The sequence below is a fragment of the Candoia aspera genome, chromosome 12 (genome assembly GCF_035149785.1).
Source record: "Candoia aspera isolate rCanAsp1 chromosome 12, rCanAsp1.hap2, whole genome shotgun sequence".
NCBI classification, from domain to species: Eukaryota; Metazoa; Chordata; class Lepidosauria; order Squamata; family Boidae; genus Candoia; species Candoia aspera.
The window spans coordinates 13,812,726-13,826,047 of record NC_086164.1 but is presented as its reverse complement, the minus strand read 5'-3'; positions in this window follow the sequence as shown (position 1 = coordinate 13,826,047).

Sequence of the window (13,322 nt, the reverse complement as noted above, 5' to 3'; positions counted from 1 at the left end):
CCGATGCCTGGTGCAAAATGAGACCAACTTTGGTTTTGTTGTCATTGTTTTTCTGGTCCAAAACTGATGTCAAAATGAAAGTAGAGACACCTTCCCTGATGCCTGAGTTGTTTGGCTGTGGGGAGGCTCCTTTTCTATGGATAAATTTTAAGAAAAACTAGCATACATTTTGAATAAGGGAATAGGGTGGGTTCAATTGGGGTGTCCATGGGGAAGGGGTCAAGAAAGTCAAGGGTGCAGCCATATCCATGAAGTCAAAGCTCTACAGTGTGTTAATGTGCGTCGCCTGTGTGATGCACATTAAAAGGGGGAGGGCTTTGATTGTGTGAATATGGCTGCCTCTTGACTTTTTGACACTCCGGGTTCAGTTGAACAGGATCTGTGGAGTAATAAGGGCCTTCAGAATGAATGAATTTGTAAGTCCCAGGTAGTCCAGACCTTTTATAGTCTGTAAAGTCTAATTTTCCCCTTTCTTCTTCAGGGACTGGTTTGGCCAGTCCTAGGAATTGCCTAGCAGAGAAGATATTGAAGAGGCTGAGTCACATATCTCTTAACTCTGAGCCAGTGTTTCTCAACCTTGGCACCTTGAAGATGTGTGGACTTCAACTCCCAGAATTCCCCAGTCAGATGGCTGGCTGGGGAATTCTGGGAGTTGAAGTCCACACATCTTCAAGGTGCCAAGGTTGAGAAACTCTGCTCTAAGTCATCTGTTTCATATGGTCTCAGTGTGCTGTATGAACTCAAGCATTATCGTTTTTATACCATGATTCATGGTTTAGTAGAGGGCTGGATGGTTGGGGATTGTACTGAATGTTTTCTGAAGCAGGTGGGATTGCCTGAATGTCCAGTCTTCCTGCTGTTTGGATTCTTTTGTTGTTGTTGTTCTTTTAAAAATAATTTTTCGCCTTTTTTAGGCCTTGGATGATGGTGTTCTTGGGTCACCTGCCTCAAAATGGCAGGAAACTTTGCTGCTGATATTTGGAAAGATCAGCTAAACTGCCTAAGCCTCCAGTTTCCTATTCCTGGGTTGTTATGTGTGAATCCAGTCAACTGTAGTTTATTCAATCACTCATGGTTAAACAGGAGTGATCACAGCCTGAACTGGATCACAGTGTCTTAGGGTATTACGGATGAGCGATGCTAATTCCTTCAGAGTTCTCTTCCCTGTTTGTGTATGTTTAATGTCTGGAAAGGATCTCTTACAGTGCAAACAAAGTCACAATTTTCAGCCCTTGAGCTGTACGTAAAGAACATTTTCTATCACCTGACAGGCTCGGTATGAATCAAGGAACAGATAGAAAGCCGCTGAAAAAACAGCTTACCCAGGGATTTAAAATAATCTTAGGGATGATTAATAAATTTAAATGTGTCACTCCTTATAGACTTTTTGCATGAAACAGAAAAAAAAATGAATTTACGATTTATGGTTTTGACGATTAGGCAGAAGAGATTATAGAAAGAAGAGATTCATGATGTAATTTTAGAGAAAGAGGTTATAATGGTACTTATAACTGCTGTAAAGAAGATTGGAATCTACTTCTTCGTATCCTTTCCTTTCCTTTCCTTTCCTTTCCTTTCCTTTCCTTTCCTTTCCTTTCCTTTCCTTTCCATTTTTCTTTTTCTTTTTCTTTTTCTTTTTCTTTTTCTTTTTTTCCTTTCTTGCACTTCTAGCTTTCTCTTTAATTTCTTTCTTCTTTTCTTTTTCTCACTTTATATTAGTTTGTATTAGTTTTTACCTTTTAAAAAAATCTTTAGTAAAATTATACCAAAAAGAGAGAGTGATAAATTTAAATGTGTCCTCTCCTGTGGTTGGATTTTTTTCTCCACAATCTCTGCTTTTAAGAGTTGTGGGAAGGCTCCAGGAAGAAAATTCCCATTTGCATCTGTTTTTTATTATTATTATTATTATTATTATTATTATTATTATTATCCCACCTTTATTATTATTATTTTTAATAAATAACTCAAGGCAGCGAACATGCCTAATACTCCTTCCTCCTCCTATTTTCCCCACAACAACCACCCTGTGAGGTGGGTTGGGCTGAGAGAGACTGACTGGCCCAAGGTCACTCAGCTGGCTTTCATGCCTAAGGCGGGACTAGAACTCTCCTACCACGCCTGATTGGCTCTTGGGCTGAGAGAGAAGGACTGGCCCAAGGTCACCCAGCCAGCTTTCATGCCTAAGGCGGGACTAGAACTCTCCTACCACGCCTGATTGGCTCTTGGGCTGAGAGAGAAGGACTGGCCCAAGGTCACCCAGCCAGCTTTCATGCCTAAGGTGGGACCAGAACTCTCTGTCTCCTGGTTTCTAGCCCAGCACCTTAACCGCTAGACCAAACTGTTGTTATTATTGTTTTAAATGCTTGAAAAAACAGTAACAAAATGGCTAAAATTCAGCCACACAAACTTGGATTATTGAGAGCAGGGAGCTTAAAGGTGAAGAAGGGAGAAATTTTGCAGGGACACCCCCCTGCCCCCAATTATGCTACTGCTGTTTTGTGTAATGGGGGAGTACCTATGGGCTGTGGATTACCCCAGCCTTGCTATGCCAGATACAATTCAATCTTGCTAGCAGCAGAGCCCCTTAATATTCCCATTGGTCATCTTAGATCAAGAACTACTGCTTTATAACAATAAATTTTTATAGGCTTGAGTACACTGTTTTTATTTGAGCTGGGGAAGGAAATATAATGGGAATCAATCTGGTACCAAATTTAAATTGATAAACTTAGGCTGAAGCTCATACAGTTTGGCCATCCTGGTTCCCTTTGGAAATGTTGGGATTACTCCTCCCTTAAATTCCCAGACACCGAGAGTGTCTGCTGTTACCCAACTTTGTAAAGTGGCTAAGACCTGGTTCTAGCTCCTGCTTGAGAAACAGTTGTTAGCTGGCTGCATCCACTTGGAATTCACACAGTGAATTAAATCTTTCTTTAGTTTTTGTCTGGCTGGGTTGGCACAACACAGTAATATGGCTTATAAACAACAGATACTAGCTTGGGCATTACATTGAGGCTTATTCAGCAACTGAAGGCTTAATCCAAGGGTCACCAACTTTTTAAGTGGTTTCCCAGCTCTCTGGTTTGCTGGTTGTACTGTATGTTCGAAGTCCCTGTTCTCTATTTCTTTGGCTGCATAAATGCTCTTAGTTTGGATTTATGCACGCTTTCTAGTGGAAGTGGGTGTGCGTGGCTAAATGGCTACAATCTTCCTTGAGCATTTCTTTTAATGATCATACAAGAGACGAGGTCTAGTCATGGGATTGGGGCATGCTGGGTAACGTGAAAGTCTATGTGACCATGTGTGGATGCCATCTTCAAAAAGATGGGTTAGATTAGCATGATACTTGGCAGCATCCGTCGTCCAAAATGAAGCTGGAAAACGCAACAGGAAAAAGCATAAGCAACTGGTCTTTAGGGAGACACAATTCTTTAATTTTGTAGTTTCCTGGCAAGCTTCACCAAGCCACCTTTTTGAGAACCACCCGAAAAATGTCAGCTCATAAATGGTTAGGAAGACTTAGAATCAGTGGAGTTTTAATGGTGCAAGCAACTGGAAAGGGATGTTACTGTTTCCACCAAACAGCTAGAATTGATCAGGTTGGAATACTTGTACATGAAGAATCAGAGGAAGAAGCGTTAAAGGAAATGGATGGAAAGGTGAATGAGGCTAGCTGGAATGTCCTACAGAAGTCCTTTGGTCATCATGAGGACTAGCAACCTGACTTTTAACTAAATGGAGTGGGGCAATCAAGGTGCTGAATCTTGTCCTTTGCTCTAAGTTTTCTTTTTGTATGGGATGTTGGTTGAATGTGGGTGCAGTTGCCACAAACCCTCTTCATTTTGAATGATTCTGGCTGTTAATCCTTGAGCCACGGTTGGCGAATGAGAGGCTATGGAGGCAAACCTCTAAAAATAACAGAAAGAGATGTTCCCCAAGGTCCATAATTTCCAAAACTTTAAACATAAAACTCCAGTTCAGTTGCTTTAATAAGAGAGAATACTGTCTCCGGATTCATCTCTGCTTGGCAACCACTTTTAGACTACTTGTTCGTGATGGAAAAAAATGAAGCTTTAATTGTGGGTCTTAGGGACTACCTGGTCTGCTTTGCTAGAAATAATATTAATATGGTTTAATTGCTGGTAAGAGATTACACCTTAAATTGTATTCATATCTGTATTGGAGAAGTCAGAAACCATCTTTTGCTTCTTCATTTTTCTAGGGTTTTTTTCTCTTTTTTTCTCTTCTTGCTTTCCTACATTTTCTATATTGTATTTTAACTATATATTTTGAAATTGAATAAACTTATTTTAATTTTAAAAAAAATAACAGAAAGGGGAATAAGGTGCATCAAATGGTCCAAGGTGAGGTCTGCAGAGCTCAGCAAGCAATCTGTGGCTCCCCCCCCCCCCATTTCCTTGCTGAACTTTTAGCAGTTAATGGATAAGGCTGTTAAGCTGATACCCTCCAGCTATTGGGGAGGTTTCCTCCGTGTTTATTTTGGACTATACAAAAGCCATTTGCCAAGCTGTATAAGTCAAACATCGTTTGGTGTATTTCATAGCCTGCCAAGAGGCTGGGTCTTTCCTACTGAAAAGCAGTAATTGGGTGGGGCTGGGATGGCTTGGATGGCTGCCGGCCTTGGCTTTCTGAAGAAGCACAAACTGTGGCCGTAAGGCATTCTTTTCAGGCTTGATCAGATTGCTTTCCACTGGGTTGCAAATTAAAGTTGGGGCCCAGACTTCCAGCATTTTTTCCCCCCAGTTCATTTCACAGAGTTGATACTGATTCTGTTCATATTAGATTAAAAAAAAAAAACTGAAGCTGCAACCCTAAACATAGAGATAATTACCAGGCTTATTTTTGAATAGGTCTAAGATGGTGATGCCATTTTTGGTACCTGTGGAATTATTATTGACATGTCTCTAGATCTTTAATGTTTCAGACTTTGGTGTGAAACTAGCCATGGTACTGAAAATCCCTGAGGGGAGAGCTGAAATTGACAGAGTGGTCAGTCTCTGGCTGAGGACCAAGGCTTCCTCTATGGATCCAAGGCAGGCTGGTGGGATGGGGCTTGCAGGGGGCCATCTTCATGTGGGGCCCAAATACAGAGCTGTGCCGTCCAAAGTAGCACCACCAAGCGGTCTTTTTTCCTTTTTTAATTAATTTTTTTGTGTGTCTTCAAGTCAATTTTGACTCCTGGCGACTGCCTGGACAAGTCCCTGCAGTTTTCTTGGCAAGGTTTTTCAGAAGTGGTTGGCCATTGCCTCCTTCCTAGGGCTGAGAGGGAATGACTGGCCCAAGGTCGCTCAGCTGGCTCTTTTGTGCCTAAGGCGGGACTAGAACTCCCGGTCTCCCGGTTTCTAGCCTGGTGCCTTAACCACCACACCAAACAGGCTTCCTCCTTTTTCCTTTGCAAAAGGTTTATTTTATTCATTTTTTAATTTATGAAACATTTTTTTTCTTTTCATTGTGTTGCTATAAATCTTGATACATTGTATTATTTCAATACAGTGATGTTTATATCATATTATTAAATATTATTGACGTTCTGTTATTTTGATAACTTAGAGGGCTGAAAATAGGAAAGAGGGAAAAAAAGATATTCTAGCAATAGTATTTACAATTTAGGATATCAGTATTACAAACATTAAAATTATTTGACTTTTTCATTTAAAACTGAGTATATCATTGAAAAGAAAAACCTGCTGTGACTCCTATCAAAGTATTTGTTGTATAATAAAGCTTTCAGTCTTAAGCTAATTCCTTAATATTGAAATCTCCATTGTATTGTTTCTGTGTACTATGTATGTATGTATGTATGTTTCAATACATGTATATGTAAGTATGTATAAATACATGTCAGTGAAAGGAAAAAATAGATGAACAGAGCAAATTGAAACATATTTGTATGCCACCACAATCAAAAATGACTCGGCAGCTCATGTAAAAAGTATAATGTAAAACAAACTCCATATAAAAATTAAAAATACAACACTACAACAAATAAAAGAGAATAAAAGATGACAACAACAGCTCCAATCATGGGAAAGGCCATTTGGAAAAGTTCCACCTTTAGACACTTGGGGAAGTCCATCAAAGAGGGTGCCAGCCTGGCCTTAAAAAGGGAGCCTATTCCACACCAGACAAACAGTCAAGCACCAAATACCCCAATCAAGGAATTACCAAGGAGACAGTCAAGCAGGCAAACAACCAAGTGGAAAACAATACCCTAACCAAGGAACTACCAACAGGAAACAGTCCACCAGTAAACAACAGCCTGACCAAGGAACTGCCAAGGAGACAAACAATCAAACAGGCAAACAACCAAGTGGAAAACAATACCCTAACCAAGGAACTACCAACAGGAAACAGTCCACCAGTAAACAACAGCCTGACCAAGGAACTGCCAAGGAGACAAACAATCAAACAGGCAAACAACCAAGTGGAAAACAATACCCTAACCAAGGAACTACCAACAGGAAACAGTCCACCAGTAAACAACAGCCTGACCAAGGAACTGCCAAGGAGACAAACAATCAAGCAGGCAAACAACCAAGTGGAAAGCAATACCCTAACCAAGGAACTACCAACAGGAAACAATCCACCAGTAAACAACAACCTGACCAAGGAACTGCCAAGGAGACAAACAATCAAGCAGGCAAACAACCAAGTGGAAAACAATACCCTAACCAAGGAACTACTAAGGAGAAAGCCACACCCCCACCAACACTGGCAGGGCAAGCTACTGTATATAAACAGGGAGCAAACCCCACCCTCACCCGCACTGATGGTGTTACCTAGTTGGGTCATGAAACGTCTGCAAGCCAACAAGCTCAGAGAGCACCAAGGACTCCCCAAAATCTTCTTTGTATTAATTTGAGTGGCTTGTCTCCCCCCTCCCCTCTCATTTGTTCTCTTAGGTTTCAGCAGAAGAGCTGAAACATTTGGTTAACCTCAGGAGCGGAAAGGCAAAACTGTTTTGTTAAAAAAAGCAACACAAGGGAACCCAGCCCTTGTCAGATTTTATGGAACGGCCTTTTTAAACAAATTGTTTTCAGCCTGAAACTATGTACTGTCATAGCGATAAATATCAACACATGTTCTCTTGCAAAGTGTGGCATGAGCCAGGAAAAAAAAAGGGAGGGGGGTCAGGATTCACCCCAAAGTGCATTCAGTCTAGATTTTGACCACGCAACTACTGTTTGAATCTCTTTCAGTTTGTATTATTAGATATAGGATTTATATGGCTTTACAATATTGGTTTGGCTTTTATCTTGGTCACTTGAATCACACTTATGTGTTTTAAAATCTAATTATACAACCCCCTGAAGTCCTTGCACAGGTCTTAAGTGAGTAAATAATAGAGGAAGATCTAATTCGTTAAAATATCAATTGCTCGGTAGTTAGGGAAGAAAGTTGATGTAGCTAGAGTGCGTGGCAGGGTGGGCTGGGGAGGGTCAAATGGCTCACTTTGTGCACTATTTTAAAGTATATTTCAGGAGCTGGAAAGGAAAAGGTTAGTCTGTTCACCCTCTAGAAACAGCCGTTCCCTGCAAGTATGTCAATAAAACAATTGTTCCCGGGACTGGCAAATTTTTAATAGAGAGGATTGTTTTCCCTACCTCTGTAAAATCTGCCCTTCCCAGATGTGAATACTGTTACAAGGCACTTCCCGCTTGCCGTATGGAATTTTTGAACAAGAGAATTCCTGTTCAGAATTTTATTAATGGCTCTACTTCCGGGCAAATACTCTTTCCAGCAGAATACTCAGCTGGTAACAGATATTAATCATGGCTTGTTGAATAAGCCACAGTTGGTTGGGTTTGCACATCACAATGAGGTATCCATGTGGTAGTTGCCCAATGCAATCAGCTAAAACCAACCAATTCACATTATGGTTTAGCACAATGTGAGAATCCAGACATTTATGTTTTACATGCCTGGAATGGCCTCTGAGCATCAGAATTTCCCCACCACTGATGGTCTTGTTCTATGGAGCTGATGGGACCTGTAATTGAATATATTTGGGGGAAACTGCTTTAGTGATACATTTGCAGCAAAAAATTGGTGGCCTCAAATACTGGTTTCTTTTTTCTTTTTTCAAGAAGGTAGTAATATCAAAAAGGATGGATTTAACAAAGCTATTATGTCTTATTTCTTTTGATGTAGAAGTACAGTGACCATACATCTTTTATTTCAGAAAGGGCGGTTCTTTATTTCAGAAAGCTGTCCTTTAGGTTTATTTTCTTTAATTATTTATTTTCTTGGTTTGCTCTTGAATTTTCCTTTGGAGAGCAAAGTTATAAACATAAACAATTACTTTTTTTTTAATCCTTAGGAACCTCTTTTTCAGGTTCATCCTTTATGCTTTCCAAGAAAATATGGTCCCTGTAGGTATAAGTCTGTGAAAACTTGGCTGTTACACCAAGTATGGGAGCAGGCTGGAATGCTTAGACCTGTTTTATAATATATGATTTGGGTTTTAACTTTTATGACTGTGAATTTTTTTAACCCATATTACAGAGTTGGGGAGTTATAGTAAGAGGTGGCTGACTGGAGTGGCTTGTAAGACCTCTCCATGAATAAATAAGCTGCTCAAGATTGTTTCTAGCTGAAGACTGGGGTATGAATGGTATAATTACATTTATTAAAGAGAATTAAACATAGCATCCACCTTCAAAAGTAATACACCTTTGATTAGCAGTTCCAGAAGAGTAAATCTGGGGTGACACTCCCTGGAGAGCATCTTAAAGCCTTTAAGCTAGATCAGAAGCAGACAACCTGCTTTGGATTGGGAATCATATTTGCCGTTTGCCCAGTTCCTCAAGGGATGGAGCTGGTCACCAAAATGGGTGGACTCAACATCTTCAGCGTCCTTTCTTCTGGGTTTTTTTGCAGGGGTGGGTGGGAGCTAAGGAGCAGAATGCATGTGCTAAGCCTTGCAGGGCATTAACATTCCTTTTTGCTCCTTAAACTCATTCCAAAACTGGAAATTTTCAGTCCTGGTTTTTGGATTGTAAGGGCTGCTGCAGGATCCTTAAACCTCTGCAATGTTTAAGGCGGCCATTTTACCTTTAGCCCTCCAACAACTCCCCCCCCCCCAACAAAAAGAGAGATCCTAGAAATGTTAGGCCTGCTCACTCTTGAGTTTGCACATGGAGTGCTGGGGGTTCCATGCACTGAGTGTTATTTGGGATCTAATCCTAGATTTAGATTCTCACCCAGCTGTGACTTTTTCTGGATGACTTTGGAAACAAAAACAAGTTTTCTCTTTGCTCTGATTTATTATTTCCAGAACCCACAGTGGTAGCAATCTACGTTGCAGGATTGTGGAGATAAAAAAACAAAAATACAAAAAGCCATGTATAGTAGAGATTTTCAAATATGCAATAAAGTCCCGTGATAGTATTGGACATAATTTTTTTTTGGTTACAATGACTCATACAAACACGCACGCACAGACATAGATCAACAGATTTGAGAACAGTTGGGCTATTGTTTTGTCAGCCATGCTCAAAATGGTGGGAGGCAATAAATGTGCTTTGTTTGCAGGGAAATATGTTACCTACACCTATCAGGAGAGTAAACTTGGTAAAAGATCTCCAGGACTTCTGATAAACTGCCCAGAGTCCCTCTGGTGGGAGGAGATGGGCAGTGACAAATTTGGTAGGTAGGTAGGTAGGTAGGTAGGTAGACAGACAGACAGACAGACAGACAGACAGATAGATAGATAGATAGATAGATAGATGTCCTGTGCAAACTGTTGATTGCTGCTAAAAGATTTTCCTTAGTCTGGTGTCTGATTAATGTGCATAAAACTGCCATTTTGGAGACCTTTCAGACATCTTTAGAATGTTCCCTAATTTTTCATATTCCTAGATTTTTTTTTTCACTTCCTTCCATTTTTTTAAAATTTCAGCTATGATTCACCTTGTCTTAATAGTTGTAAAAATCACAGGGCTGAAGAATGCTCAGCCCAAACCTGTATTAAATCCTGTTGGCTCCCCGCTTCCTCATGAGAACTGCCTTCCTAGCATTTCCAGCTTGAAACTGTGTCAAATGGGAGGCCGATCGGAGTAGAACAGCTGCCGTTGGTTTACTGTTGTGTCAAGTTGTCGGAAGCAATGCAATCTTTCAGACTTGTAGCTGGGTGGTGCTCTGATCTTTTCCCCATTTCTTTTCTTTCCTCACCTTGAGTCATAAAAAGTTAGGTTCAGAGCATGCTGGAGAAACGTTGGCATTCCTCTATTACTAACAGATCCTTTGCTTTTCATGTATGAATCTTGGCTCTTCTTTCTGAAGTTCTGATCTGGGAATAGCAATGGATTCTGAGACTGGGATTCAGGTATGAAGTTCAGCCCATTGGCATCTCAGAAATGCTATGTGTGAATCTGGGCCACGCCAGTTCAAAGTAGAAGTGGCAGATGACATCATGAAATGTTCCTCCAAAGAGAAATAGAGGTACTCCTTGTTTAGCAACCACAATTGGGACCAGCAATTTAGTTGTTAAACAAAGTGGTTGCTGAGTGAAACCATGACTGTACTTACAATTTTACTTCAGCTTTCCTTTGCTTTACAGACCCACAAAGGTCGTAAATGTGAGGATTGGTCATAAAATTAATATTTCAGCATGGTCATAACTGCAAATGATCGCTAAACGAGGCAGTCACTAAACAAGGACTACCTGAAAAAATATGCCATTATTAGCATATGTGAGGAACATTTTCCATGTCAGTCTAGCTTGTCATGTGCAAAGAGTTTATTTTTCTGTAGAAAGTGATCTACAGTTCTGATCCTTTGCTTGTTATCTAAAGACGGTACAAGTGAAACCAGATTTTCTTTTACTTCTAATAAAGCAAGCTTTCTACTCATGCAGTTGAAAAGTTAACCTGCATTTAGTAGCCGTTCCAACCTTGAACACGGCTTCTGGATTATTGAAGAAGGCAGCTTGGCAATAGTTTGATCGTTGGAGAGCAGGGTCAGCTCTGTAGAGATCTGAGCAGACACAAGGAGTCAAATTCATCTGATATATCATAGCTGCTTTCCAAGATGGGGGCTAGACTTCTGGCTTTTTCTCCAACCTGGTGCCCTTGAGATGTGTTAGACTGCAGTTTCTGATACTAGAACTACAGTCAAGCATTTCTTTTTTAACTTTTAATCTCACCTTTATTATTTTTACAAATAACTCAAGGTGGGGAACATACCTAATACTCCTTCCTCCTTCTCTTTTCCCCACAACAGCAACCCTGTGAGGTGGGCTGGGCTGAGAGAGAGGGACTGACCCAAGGTCACCCAGCCGGCTTTCATGCCTAAGGCGGGACTAGAACTCTCCTACCACGCCTGACTGGCTCTTGGGCTGAGAGAGAGTGACTGGCTGAAGGTCACCCAGCCGGCTTTCATGCCTAAGGCGGGACTAGAACTCTCCTACCACGCCTGACTGGCTCTTGGGCTGAGAGAAAGTGACTGGCCCAAGGTCACCCACCCGGCTTTCATGCCTAAGGCGGGACTAGAACTCTCCTACCACGCCTGACTGGCTCTTGGGCTGAGAGAGAGTGACTGGCTGAAGGTCACCCAGCCGGCTTTCATGCCTAAGGCGGGACTAGAACTCTCCTACCACGCCTGACTGGCTCTTGGGCTGAGAGAGAGTGACTGGCTGAAGGTCACCCAGCCGGCTTTCATGCCTAAGGCGGGACTAGAACTCTCCTACCACGCCTGACTGGCTCTTGGGCTGAGAGAGAGTGACTGGCTGAAGGTCACCCAGCCGGCTTTCATGCCTAAGGCGGGACTAGAACTCTCCTACCACGCCTGACTGGCTCTTGGGCTGAGAGAGAGTGCCTGGCCCAAGGTCACCCACCCGGCTTTCATGCCTAAGGCGGGACTGGAACTCTCCTATCACGCCTGACTGGCTCTTGGGCTGAGAGAGAGGGACTGGCTGAAGGTCACCCAGCCAGCTTTCACGCCTAAGGTGGGACTAGAACTCTCCTACCATGCCTGATTGGCTCTTGGGCTGAGAGAGAGGGACTGGCCCAAGGTCACCCACCCGGCTTTCATGCCTAAGGCGGGACTAGAACTCTCCTACCACGCCTGATTGGCTCTTGGGCTGAGAGAGAGTGCCTGGCCCAAGGTCACCCACCCGGCTTTCATGCCTAAGGCGGGACTAGAACTCTCCTTCCATGCCTGATTGGCTCTTGGGCTGAGAGAGAGGGACTGGCCCAAGGTCACCCAGCTGGCTTTCATGCCTAAGGCAGGACTAGAACTCTCAGTCTCCTGGTTTCTAGCCTGGTGCCTTCACCACTACACCAAACTGGATTTTATTATGGATACCAGACTAGAAAGGCCAGTCTGGTGTTCATCTTTGTCTACATAGAGCTAGATTTAGATCTTCCTCTTAGAGTTGAAGTCGACACATCTTAAAGTGGCTACGGTTGAGAAACCCTGTCCGTGACTCTCCACTAACAGCCTGCTGCTTCTGTAGGTGATATTGCCTTGTATGTGATTCTTGTTGCTATTTTTTTTTAACGCAGCCCTACAAGAAGTCATGAGAGCTTAGCAATAATTATCCATTTCCCAAAATAGCTTGCGTATTATCAGACTTCATACAGTGCCGAGAAGTAGGGCGAATGTTTGCAGCCCTTTGCCAGAAATATTCCAATGTTCCTTCAGTGCCCTAAGTTCTTAAGGGAAGTCAACGTCGGCTTGGGATGCGTAGCACCCAGTTAGCAAGATTGCTGGAAATCTGAAGCTACAGATAGATGAGCTTCTTATGGCCATTATAAAAAAAAAAAAAGGTTTCGGACTTTACTTAATTGAGGCATCATGCCAAACTGTGGCTTACACTGACCGTGATTTAGAACCCAAGCTACATAGTCTATAATGAGAGACACAGCCAAAACTGACTGAGACCTGCTTGTCAGATTTTGACCTGCATTTTGACAAAATATATTGAGCTATTAAGGTATTGGATTTGTACCAGGAGACCCAGGTTCAGAGCTTATCTTGACTATACAAGCCAATTTCTCTTAACCCTACCTACCTCATGAGGTTGTTGTGAGGATAAAGAAAGGGCAAAGATGCTGTTGGATCTATCATCCCTGTCCACCAAATGGTTCCCTTTGTGGTGCAGAATAGAGGAAGGATCATCTGGTGTCCTAGTTTCCATCTCTATTCTGCTACTATTATATACATTAAAGGTTAAAGCTGGAATAACCAACAACTACTTCCTTTGGGACTGTCTGTACTCATTATTCACAATATTGTTTCCAGTGGCCCTGAAAAGCTCTGTGTCTTTTGATTGGTTGCCAGGTAGGTAGAAAGTGGAT